This window comes from Euprymna scolopes, chromosome 25 (genome assembly GCF_053919585.1).
Source record: "Euprymna scolopes isolate OS-2025 chromosome 25, ASM5391958v1, whole genome shotgun sequence".
NCBI classification, from domain to species: Eukaryota; Metazoa; Mollusca; class Cephalopoda; order Sepiida; family Sepiolidae; genus Euprymna; species Euprymna scolopes.
In genome coordinates this window covers 107,304,202-107,317,058 of record NC_136506.1, presented here as the reverse complement: position 1 = coordinate 107,317,058, position 12,857 = coordinate 107,304,202, and the positions used below count along the sequence as shown (strand labels likewise).

General features: G+C 36.0%; 1 protein-coding gene across 2 annotated transcripts in view; it reads left to right on the top strand.

Moving 5' to 3' along the window:
• The window catches only part of LOC145247556 (uncharacterized), a 92,441-nt gene that overhangs the window by 39,761 nt on the left and 39,823 nt on the right, over nt 1-12,857 (top strand). For both annotated transcript variants that reach the window (XM_080109402.1, XM_080109401.1), the window contains one exon: nt 2,094-2,120. The gene's annotated coding sequence lies outside the window, so the exon portion shown is untranslated. The remainder of the gene's footprint in view (nt 1-2,093; nt 2,121-12,857) is intronic.

The following is a 12,857-nucleotide window of genomic DNA, read 5'->3' as shown; positions in this document are numbered from 1 at the left end:
TAACATTTGTTTTTTACTTCGCTTATAACAAACAAACATGGTCATTAACATCATTTGCTTACGTTGTCGTCGTCGTAACGCTCAACGACTTCTGTGCACGCACCTGTCAATTTGGTTCTTAAATAAATTCAAACATCTTTCAGTAACTCATTCTGGCTGGCTGATTTTATTTTCAAACTTCGCCTCAGGGCTTCGGGTTCGATCCTCCCCCTCCCCTCGCCCCTGTTTCTTTTTTATTTAACACCACACACACCTCCAAACACCCGGGCAATGCTGGGTACCCCTGCTAGCCTATAAATATAAAAGTGAAAATGTATGTATGTATGTATGTGTGTTCGCTTTTTCTGTATGTCTACAAAAGGCTTTTTTCAGAGAAGCGGTCGGTCGCTTCACAACTTTTTAAAACTTTTTATATCACATATAAATCGTAATATCTCAGAGTTAACAATGAAGCTTGCCTGTCTATTTAATTTGGTCGAATTTAGGAAGGTAAATATTCAACATTTGTCGCTCGCCGCATGTGGGTTAGTTTTTTTCCTATAACATCTTGGGGGGAAAAAAGCATTCAGCAGTAAATGAATATCCCGCAGTCAAACTTGACCTCATTAACTCATTAAAACGGGCACCTGCCAAATCCAAGTAATTAAATAAATTCAAACGTGTTTCCGTTAGCATCTCGTGGTGGGGCAATGATTAACATCACACGTTTTTTTTTCACACTTTAATTTACAACTTTGCCTCAACGGTTCGGGTTCGATCCTCATACTTACTTTGTTTTGTTTTTTTTAACCCCCCCCCCCGGAGTTTCCACACACACCTACAAACACCCGGGCAACGCCGGATACTCCTTGCTAGTCTATAAATATAAAAGCGAAAATGTATGTATGTATGTATGTATGTGTGTTCGCTTTTTCTGTGTGTCTACAAAAGGCTTTTTTCAGAGAAGCGGTCGCTCGCTTAACAACTTTTTAAAACTTTTTATATCACATAGAAATCGTAATATCTCACAGTTAACAACGAAGCTCGCCTGTCTATTTAATTTGGTCGATTTTGGGAAGATAAATATTCAATATTTGTCGCTCGCCGCATGTGGGTTAGTCTTTTTCCTATAACATCTTGGGGGTGGGAAAAAAAAAAGCGTTCAGCAGTAAATGAATACTATCCCGCAGTTGACCTCATTAACTCATTAAACGGGCACCTGCTAAATCCAACTAATTAAATAAATTCAAACGTGTTTCCGTTAGCATCTCGCGGTGGGGCAATGGTTAACATCGCACGTTTTTTTTTTTCACACTTTAATTTACAACTTTGCCTCAAGGGTTCAGGTTTGATCCTCATACCTACTTTTTTTTTTAACCCCCCCCCTCCAAACCGGGCAACGCTGGGTACCCCTCGCTAGTATATATATAAAAGCGAAAATGTGTGTGCGTGTGTGTGTCTCGCAAAAACTTTCGCGATGGATTTTCGCCAGATAGGTATCATTTTAAAGCTCCAACCTTGCCCGACAAATATTGAAAAATTGACCAAAAACATTAATTCCTTCACCCTAAGATCATCAGTTTTGTACAGGGAGGATTTAGCAAAAAATCCTTCCTTCATTTGCCTTTTCAACGACAAAACGTTCATATTAGTTTAATGTGCTGTTTTCTTAAACGTTTCATTTTGTCACTACTTAGTTGTTTGTCTCTTTGGCGTACGCGTAACGCGTGAAGCTTTTTTTTTTCATCTTACCCTCAAGCCTTCGGGTTCAAGCTCACCTTCCGACCAAAACTTTTTTTTTTCTTTTACACCTCTAAACACCGAGGCCTTCCACCCCTACACACACAACGTTATCTTCAGATTGTACATTTTTTTTTTCTCATTTTTTTTCGCTGTTTTTTTTTTTTTTTTTTTTTTTTTGTTTTGGTTTTTCCAATTTTTTTTAACCGGGTTATTGCTTACCCCCCTTCATACACACACCTACAAACACCCGGGCAACGCCGGGTACCCCCCGCTAGTATATATATATATATGAAGGAAACAAAACAAAATGGCTGCCAGAAAATGAAATCTGCTGCAAATGTTTACACTGATTTATTTTTTTTATTTTTCAGGAACATTGCATGGATATCAACCGAAAGGTAATGCATTTATTTTAAATTTTATTCTTATTTAATTTGCATTTTAATAAGAAACAAAAATGTGCCAACATGTTTCAGCATAGCTTTCATAAGTACGCATAAAATTTAAAAGCACTTGTAGCAGTCACCATAACAAACTATTTTCTCTTGTGGATTAATGCCGCCTTGCTGACTGATGTGGCCATGCACTAACCAGTCAGCTAGTAGAGCGCATTAATCCTATATGTCCCTTAAGGAACTAATTACCCTGTCAGGAATTAGCCAGCAGAGGAGCTCAGACCACGAAAGAAGACAGACCTCTCTCCTCTCACTCTCTGTCCACTGAATCCCCGCCAGGCTGTGACTTCTTCACTGAAAACCACCACAGGACAGCCTGAGGCAACTTTAAGTTTCTGCCTCCCAACACAAGAACATCCTCTAACTTTCTATTCCTTTTCTTTCTTTCACCTCGGACACAGTCCGTCTTCTTTGGAAAAAAACCCTTTTGTTGTTTTGTTCTAAAAAGAGAGGTTGGTTAATAAATCTGTGCTTCTGCATTGCAAATTAATCTTTTATTAGTTTTTTTTTTTTTACACTCTCACATAAAAACTACCTTTTTTAAAGAGGAGACTTTCTTGGTTTGGTCGCACTGCATCACAACACAGAATAGTTCATCTACGAAGCAATTGCTCCAGAACCACTCCAAGATTGGTGAAGACACCTAGGAGCCGAGCTGAAAGTGTGGTTGCACACCATTAAAGTTAACTTAGATCCCGACACAGGTCTATGGTGGTCCCTGGGACTGGCTGTCCATACCTATCATGGCTGTTGCAGACCGTTGTGTATGACCTACGTTCATTTTATGTGAAAAGCTGGCTCAACTCATCCTGGATGAATGCCACTAATGGAAAAAAAAAAGTCAGTTATTGAATTTGTATTTTTTATTTACTATCAATTGATTATTTATTCTATTTTTTAAATTCACGTTCACCCGTAACAAGATATATCGCCACTTGGACGTAAGGGGCTACTATTTGGGGCCATGCCTAGGAAAGATTATCAAGATGTTGGTTTACATTACATTTAAATTTCTGCATATCAGTAGAGTCAGGGAAGTAGGTAGCAAGAAGGGAATTCCAAAGTAGCCGTTCGAGGGAAGAAACTATTAGAGTAGAAAACGTTTTTGCATTTAGAGACTTCCACCAGTGAAGGGGTGAGATTTTGTTGCTAAGCAGGTTTGTCGGGGATTTGTACGTTGAGGGAGCATGTGCAACGAGTTCATCAGAGCACATTCCACTAAAATATCAGACACAAACATGCAACACTGCAGCGATGGAACGGGCTGGATTTGTTGACAAAGTGAAACCTATTAGATTGAAAACTTTATTTTTTTATTCAAATAAAATATGTATAAAATCAAAGAAAATTGCAGAAATCCTATTAAAAAAAATAATTTACCTACAAAATTAAATTCACCAGAATGCATTTCAGTTTCTTTCATAATATTGTCTTTATCTGTATTTAAAAAATTATTTATAAAATGATGGGATCTAAATATCTTCCAAAGTTTTCTATCTTTTAATATGAAAATTTGTTTGGAATTTTAAAGTCGGGAATAACTGTTCAACAGTTTAAATGTTTCCAAATTCCTTTCAAATTTTAAAGGTCAAAGTAATTCTTTTACTCTAATTCACCCCAACCAAGGGACTATTTCGGGCCATGTCTACATGGACACTATGTAGGAAGATGAGCAGCAAGATGTTTGTTTACATTACCTTTAAACTTCTGTATATTAGTATAGTAAGGAAATCAGGTAGGGAATTCCAAAATCTATCAGTCTGAGGAAAGAACTTTGAAAGTAAAAGGCTTTCCAGCATCTAGAGATTTCAACAGTGAAGGGATGGGATTTTGTTGCTTGTCAAGTTCAGGAGGCACAAGTGCTCTGAGTTCATCAGGGCACATTCCATTAATGTACCTATAAAACAAGCAAAGGCATGCAACATTGTGGCAATGGGTCAGGATTTGGAGCTTGTTCTGATGAAAAAAGTATAAATTTTAAAAACTCAACAGAATAAGGAATAATTTCTATGGTATTCACTGTCTTTCACCAGTTGATGATTCAATAAAGTAAATTTTTTATCCATCAGCAGTTTTATAGAAACTCCTGGCTTCAACCTCGAATAACCAATACTCACCACCGTAAAATCACTTCAGATCAGCACAGATTTCAAAGGTGTTTTACTAAAATAGTCATATTTTAAAACTCAAAGTGTTTTAAATCCTCAAAATATCACTATTGGAAATGAATATATGTATTACTTGTTTTAATTGGATTATTGTTCTCATCTTGAGTGTTATTTGTGTAACGTTTCAGTCGGTGTAGCCTCCAACCTTCATAAGGCATGCTGGTCGCTGTCTTAGAAAAGAAAGGAAAAAGCTACTGGTTCCGTAGATGGTTCCAGTTCCATATTCTTGGAGTTGTTTTTTTCTTTTTCTTTTTTTATGTGTGAAAAAAAGTTGGTTGACAAGGGGAGGTAATTTTAATAACGTTTGAGGAGATTATCTCCCTTGTACTGTTGAAATTTTAAGAAGAGTTTGTACAATTTTTGTTTTTCTTTATGACTAGCAGGGGTACGCGGCATTGCCCGGGTGTTTGGAGGTGTAAAAGAAAAAAAGTTTTGGTAGGTAGGTAAGCTCGAACCCAAACCCTTGAGGTTAATAGGCTGATGACTTACCACGACACTACACTGGCAGAGAACTGAAAATTTGTGAAATGAAACGATTAAAAAGTCAAACAATTAAAAAGTGATGTGACAGGTGCATCAATTAAATGAGGTCAACCATCATTCATTAGGGAATGAAACGCACTTAACTTTGGCTGCAAACCAGTTTCTACGTATGTTGTTTGCTTCCCCTAAGATGTTTGAGAAAACCAGCTCCCCATTTAAAGGGGAGTGTCGTAATGAATAGCAATTGTCTGATATAACTAATTTTGGCCGCCTTGATCAAACTTTGTTGCTTTCTGGACGTCCCGAACACGAGTGCCAAGGAGGCTAATTTGCTACGGTTCAGTTTCGCTTATATACGACAAAGCCAAAGAAACACACGGAGAGTAAAAAAATAATGTGTAAAAGTTGCCCAAATAAAAGACACACACCACCCCCTTTCGTAATTTGTACATATTATAATCTAGGTAGCTTATAAAATGTTATAAGAATGAGCGAGCCAACCAAGAAGCAGCCGAAAAAAAGCCTTTGGCAGACATATAGAAAAAATGCACACACACACACACACACACACACACATTTTTGCTTTTATATATATATAGATTAGAATTTCCCATATATTGCTGATCTCCATCTGCTTCATAATTTTTATTTTTTTAGCATATGTGCGCTTCTTTAAGTCCTCTTACTTTCAATCTTGCATTTCTGTCAACCAAATTTTTTTCACACAGACAAAACTATGGCGATAAAAAAAAAAATAAAACTATCTATGGAGCCAGTGACATTTCTCCTTTTTATTTCCAAGATGGCGATCATGCATGCCTGACAGCATGCCTGACAAAGGTTGGCGGCTACACCAACTGAAATGCTGCGCAAATAACACTCAAGACGAAAACAATAGTCCAATCAAAATAAGTAATACATTCAGCCCTCATCTCAAAAATTCAGAACTGAAATGAGTATACTTTTACATTGATAAATAAATAATAATCTGTATGTTATGTTTTGAGAGTTTAAAAGAAAATAAAGTAATAAAAATGTTTGCAGCTCACAGACCATTTTAATAACTTATGAGGGATATAATCATGTTGGAGGTGTAATTAAATTAAAGGCCGAATCCTTTTCATGTTATGTTTTAGAGAACACTTCAGCATAACGTATTGAACATATTCTAATGAATATATTTCATGCCCCAATTGTTAAGGAAATCAATCCTTTTACTCTTTATGTATTAAAAATATAATTGCATATTGTTTTATCTTTTCATAGCAATTTTTAGTTACCTTATCTGAAAAAGAATATTGCTTTCATTTAGGGGAAATTAATGCTTAGTATCAGTGGTAATAGTTATATTATCAATTAATGGTTAGTATCAGTAGTAATAGTTATATTATCAATTAATGGTTAGTATCAGTGGTAATAGTTATATTATCAATAAGCAACTGCTTTACTGCAAAGAAGATTAGTGATATTTGTTAATTTGATTCCAGAATGAATTGGAAAAATTTAGAATATGAATATCAATAATCTCCTTAGAACTTATAATTAAAAATACAGGGTTGAATGATATAGTTATCGTCGTAAAGAAAATAAGACTGCAGCTTTATTTTAAAACTTTAATTGAAAAAATCAATTCACGTAACTTGATCATGCTGTAGAACTGACATCTATTCAATGTAGCTGCCTTCAGCCTCAATCACGGTTTTGATATGGATCCAGAACTTGGAGCATGCCTTTTCCACAAGCACCGGCATGGGGCTCAACGAATACTCGGCAGATTGCAGTGATCAAACTGGTTTTGGTGTTGTGGGAGGTCATGTTGGTGATGTTTTCAATGTATTACCAAATGAAGTAGTCCAGCAAGTTCAGGTCGGGGGGAGAAGGGGCACCAGTGAGAGAAGGTACAAATTCATAGCACTCCTTCTGAAGCCAAGCCCGTGTCTCTTTGGACTTGTGGGCCAGTGTCAAGTCCTGCTGCCACACACATGATCTGCTAGCAGCCACCTGATTGCACCAGGGGATCACCACACTCTTCAGCACATCTAGGTAGACTTTCACTGTGTTGACTTTCAAGCCGATTTCGAAGATGTGAGGTGGCATGATGTGGCCTTCACTTGAAACCACGCCAAAGACCATAACTGTAGCTGGAAATTTGTTTTCATCATCCTGGGCATGTCTCTGTTATTTATTTATTTTTTTTTTTACATGGTAGTCACCACTTATCAAGGCCCAGAAGCCATTTAGGGATAAGGGTTATTGCGTGTACAGTAATCAATGGGATAATATCGTAGTAATCGTGATTTGATAAAGTGTCTTACTTAAGGGGGCCGTTTATCAGGAATTTGTTTATGTTGAACTTGAAGACATCCAAGTTGTAGTCAAGTGGGAAGCAGGCAAATGGAAGAGAGTTCCACAGGCGTGCACTTCTAAGAAAGAAGCTTTGTTCATGGAATCTATGTTTTGATTTAGGCACAGATAAAGGGTGGGGAAAATTATTGACAGTGGTTTCAGCTAGACGGGTGTTTTTCAGGAAAGATTGGTGAAAGGGGACCAGAGATTGGAGCTCAGACGAGCACTTGCCATGGAAATAACTATAAAACAAAGACATGCTCGCAACGTCTCTTCTGTGGGAGAGAGGTTGCAGGGAAGAGAAAAGGGCATCCCCCATTAAGCCACAAAGTCTATTTTGTACTCTGTCAAGGTAGGATAGGCTGTTTTTAGCAGCTCCTGCCCAGATGTGGCAGCAGTACTCTATCCTTGGATGTACTTGGCTTTTATATAGATAGAGAATTGCATCAGCAGTGAGATATCTTCTGGAGCGGTAGAAGGATCCCACCATTTTTCCAGCGACCTTGGCAACAGACTTGATGTACATGTTCCATTTCAGATCAGGAGTAAAGGTCAATCCCAGAAGCTTGTCAAAACATGGAGCCTCCCCAAGACGAGAACCATCCATTTCAGTTGATGCCAGATGAGGATCAGAGCGTTGATGATGTAAAGATAGGTGCTTGCTTTTAGATGCATTAAAAATAACCAGCCACCTCTTCCCCCACTGTACTACACGCTCAAGATCAGAGGAGAGAGAATCAGAGAGAACTTTGTCATTTACGGCCTTTGTTGCCATAGATGGTCATGTCATCAGCATAGATGTCGACGAATGATTTAAGTATGTGTTTTGGGAGATCATTGATGTAGATCAGGAAGAGAGTTGGGGCCAGGATGGACCCCTGAGAGACTCCAGCATTAATACTGTGGGCCTCTGATTTCTGCCCATCAACCACTACTCTTATGAGCCTATCAGAGAGAAATGATTTAATAATTGAGAAAACATTTCCAGTTATACCGTAGCTGGAAATCTTGTGAAGTAGGCCTTTATGCCATACCTTATCGAAAGTCTTTGATATGTCAAGAGCAATTGCCCTAGAAAGGAAGCCTTTGTCAAGAGATTCACTAATCCTATTTGATATAACCGTTAGCACATCTGCTGTAGATCTATCAGAATGGAAACCATATTGTATGTCACTAAGACGGTTATTTCTGCTGGGGTGGTTGACTACTTCTTTATTTAATATGGATTCCAACAACTTACTCATGACACACGGGAGACTTATTGGTCTGTACTGAGAAGGAGATGACCTATCACCTGAATTCTTAAATACAGGGCATACTGATGAAGTTTTCCAGGGTGTTGGGAAGCACTTCTCCTTAAGGCAACGCTTAAACTGTTTTGTAAGTATGAGGGCAAGTTCTGGTTGAAGCTTTTTCAAAACTATAATTGGAATGCCATCGGGCCAGTTGCTTTACTGGAATCAAGGTTCTTGATTAGCTTGGCGACCTCATGCACAGATATTTGTATGTTGCATAGCATATTGTCTGTTATAGGAGGAAATACGAGGAGTTGATGGCCTTCGTCGCATAGGGTAAAATTAGTTGTAAAGTGCTTGGCAAATAGTTTGGCCTTGACTGATGCTGACGAGATGACCTCAGGTCCATTGATGATAGTTGGGATAGAACGCACACTTCTGTTCAGGATCCTGTTTGCTATTTGCCAAGACTAGTGGGAATCAAGCTGCTGCTCAGCTACTTTGGATTTAACAGACTGAGCATATAGCTCTCTTGCATTTTTTATTACTCTTTTGCACTGGTTGCTGGAAGTCCTGAAAGCAGCTTTAGTCTCAGTATGTTGGTAGCTATGGAAAAGTGATTTCTGTGTGCGATGGCAGCAGCACATTCTGGGGAGAACCATGGCTGGCTGTTAGTTTTTGTTGGAATTTTTTGGATGGTATGAATCGGTCTATGCCTACAATTAACCATTCAGTCAGGTCTGATACTATAGAGGACATAGATCAGATATAAATGTATGGAAACTATCCCAGTTAGCCATAGAGTATCGATATACTGTACGATGGAGAGGTACGTCTGAAGACTTTTTACATTTCATTTTTATCTTAACTGATACAACCGAGTGGTCGGAAGATCTCAGAGGAGACAACGGAACATGAACATAGCTCAGTGGAAGTTGTGAGAAAAAGGTTTAGAAGGCTTGCATACTGTCTGGTAGTATCAGGCACACGGGTAGGTTTGTGAACAATCTGAGTGAGGTCATAGGCAATGGCAAAATCATGACAGAACCTCCCCTCATCATCTGTCTTGTGGCAATCCAGTGATTATTTTGAGGATGCTGGCAATAGTCCTGTTGTCATAACTTGGATCGGTAGAGAGCATGAGTTGTACAGTGGCACATCTTCAGTCTCTCTCATTAATCATTGTGTCACTTTCAGACATGATAAAAGGCTACTATCGCTCTTGGGATTTGTACACAACTGGCTAACTAGGAAATCAATCGTTTTACTCTTTTTATGTATTAAAATTATAATTGTATATTGTTTTATCTTTTCAAAGTAACAATTTTTAATTACCTCATCTGAAAAAGAATATTGTTTTCATTTCAGGAAAGTTATCAGTAGCAATAGTTATATTATCATTAAATGACAGTATTACTGCAAACAAGATTAGCAATATTTATTTGATTCTAGAACAAATTGGAAAAATTTTAAATATGAATATCAATAATGTCCTAAAATGCTTAGTTAGAAATTATAATTAATAAATATATATATAACATTTTATTTTGGAAAGAAAAGCAACCTTTCTTTTTAAAGCGTTTGAGTATACTTTTTCAAATAAATTGACTATGCAAAAGTTGATGCGTTTGATTTTTTATATATATATATAAAATAGTGCCTCTTTTGAAAAATATTCTTTTTCTTAGGTTTACTAAAATTTTGAACTTCAATTGGTGTCAGAAATTATTTTCTAACCACCAGTTAAAAAAAATAAGATTCTTCTTTTTTAGGTGATTGTGTGCGAACACTAAAAACTTGATAAAGAAATTAACAATCACTCCCTTGAAACACTTACCTGAGAGGATGACATCATGACAAATGAACACTACTCCTCCTCAAAAGGAAGTGATAATTCTTTGGATGATACTCCCTTCCACTTAAAATCGAAGTTAGTAATTCCTGGAAGGACAGTGTTATGATAAGATAACTTGTATTACACTACTCACCTCCATTAAGAGATATTCCGATTAAATCATTTTTTTTTTATCATTAAAAATGCTTAGTTACAAAAACATTGTTTAGTGTTCCTTGGCCTTTGGGTTAAAATGAAAATGTAGTATCTGTTCTTCACATCTCCGCAACATTTGACTTTTTACTATTGCCGGAAGTTTTCATGTAAATTATCTCCCTTAAAAATAAGAATTAAACAAGTTTTTAAAATGATACCCTTTTTTTCTTTTGTTTTTTATAAAATCACTTTAATTTTATTAATAACTAGCGGAGGTACCTGGCGTTGCTCGGGTGTGGTGAGGTTTAGCGGGGTGTAAATCAAAACCAAATGGAAAATAAAGAATAAGCGAACGATATTAAATATTATAACAAAAAACAAAAACAGCAAACGTGATGCAAAATAAAGAATGAGCGAACGATGTTAAAACTTCTTTAAAAAAATTGGAAAAACAAAAAAAACAGCAAACGTGATACAAAATAAAGAATAAGCGAATGATGTTAAAACTTCTTTAAAAAAATTGGAAAAACAAAAAAAAAAACAGCAAACGTGATGCAAAATAAAGATTAAGCGAATGATGTTAAAACTTCTTTAAAAAAATTGGAAAAACAAAAAAAAAAACAGCAAACGTGATGGAAAAGTAAAAAAAAAAAAAAAAAACGAACAAAAAAAAATGGCATAAATAACCCTGTTTCAATATTTAAACTTTAAAAATCGAAAAACATCTTGCCTTGAATGTACAATCTTAAGATAACAACGCTGCTACCATACCAACTGGTCTATGACTGCGTCAGTGGAATTGGGTCGTTTTTTATATATTTAAATTGATTCAAGAAAGAACTTTTTTGCGCATGCGTGTATGGCTAAATTGTCATGAAGGAACAATTTTTTGCTCCCCCTTCCTTGTAGAAAAGTGCCCAGTTGAGGGTGAAGAAATTAATATTTTTAGTTAATTTTTCGATATTTGTCGTCTGAAGGATTGTGTTTCAAAATGATACTGATCTTGTGAAAATCTGTCGCCTTTGTCAAAAGTTTTTGCGAAATATACATACATACATTTAAACAGATCTTTGCCCTTTATATTATAGATTATAATAGTACCATCAATAAAACGATTGTGTATATAAAAGAAAATTTGGCAGCACGATTTACAAATGTTTACTGCAAAATATTAATTTCTTAGAAACTTAAAAAGACAAATGAGTAACCAAACCAAATGAGTAAGATTGAGATTTGTTTGACAGTTTGGAGATTACTATATATACTGCATTTGAAAATATTCTTGTATCATTAGAATTAAATAAGTCTAAACGGTTTTGACGTTAATATAGTTAGGATAGATATTTATCTTCTTCCAACAACAATATTATGTGACACAAGGGTCGGGTAGTGGAATTTGAAGAGCCAGTGTCCTAGAGGAAGAGCAATCTGTCTTCAAAATATGCCTGGGCATCCTTGTCAGCATTCCCCAGTAAGGGCGCTTCAGATGATTAGCAATGAACAAATCCTTTTTAAATGGAGAAGATCAGACCTAGTAGGGTTGATCTTCTAGACTTGCATAGTACTAGAGATGTCCTTCAGTTTACAGGGAACAAATTATTGGCTTTAGTGTCAAGGGAGGGAAGAAAACCTCCAGCTGAAGTTAATATAGTTAGGATAAATGGAAAAAGACTTTCTCTTGTATATTAGTGTAGATTTTATTTATACAAACATCATTACCAATCCTTTGATGAATACATAAAAAAAAGACATGTTTTTGTTCATGGCCTTTTTAAGGTGGAAGCATTATATGGAAGGCTGTCATGTAATCAGATTAGTTTAAGAAAACAAAGCCTAAAACCATAACGATATAAACAGTTTATATATATATATATATATATATATATATATAGTGTGCGTGTGTGTAGGTTAAGGTTTGTTTGTTTCAATTTATTTGTATTACAGTTATTTGATTGCTGATTCCAAATGCTTTTAAATATTGTGAACACATTGTCATAAAACAACCAATCATTGGGTGGGGTTATTTACTTAGGTGTATTTTTTTTTTTTTACTCATTCAAACCAGATGTTTTCAGGGTCATGTTAAATGCGTGGTTCAGATCATCAGGTTATATAACTTCACAATGACCGGTGGACAGCTAATATTTATTTATATAAATACATGGTGACAAGAAACTTTAGATTTGATATATTGTACTTGTTTAAATGATTTCTAGCAAATTTATATTTATCAAGAAAACTATAACAGGGATGTAATCCATAAATAAAATAAAAAATAATTGACAGCACTCCCACAACATTCACGTTATTAGTCTGGATTTTTGACTTCCACACGTTCTCTTCTCTTCGAAACATTTGACTCTGTCTCCTCGACACTTCACCTAACTTATCAATGCCACTCTTTTCATATGACAAATTATATTTTGAAACTACACTTTAAAGATCATTTCACAGCATA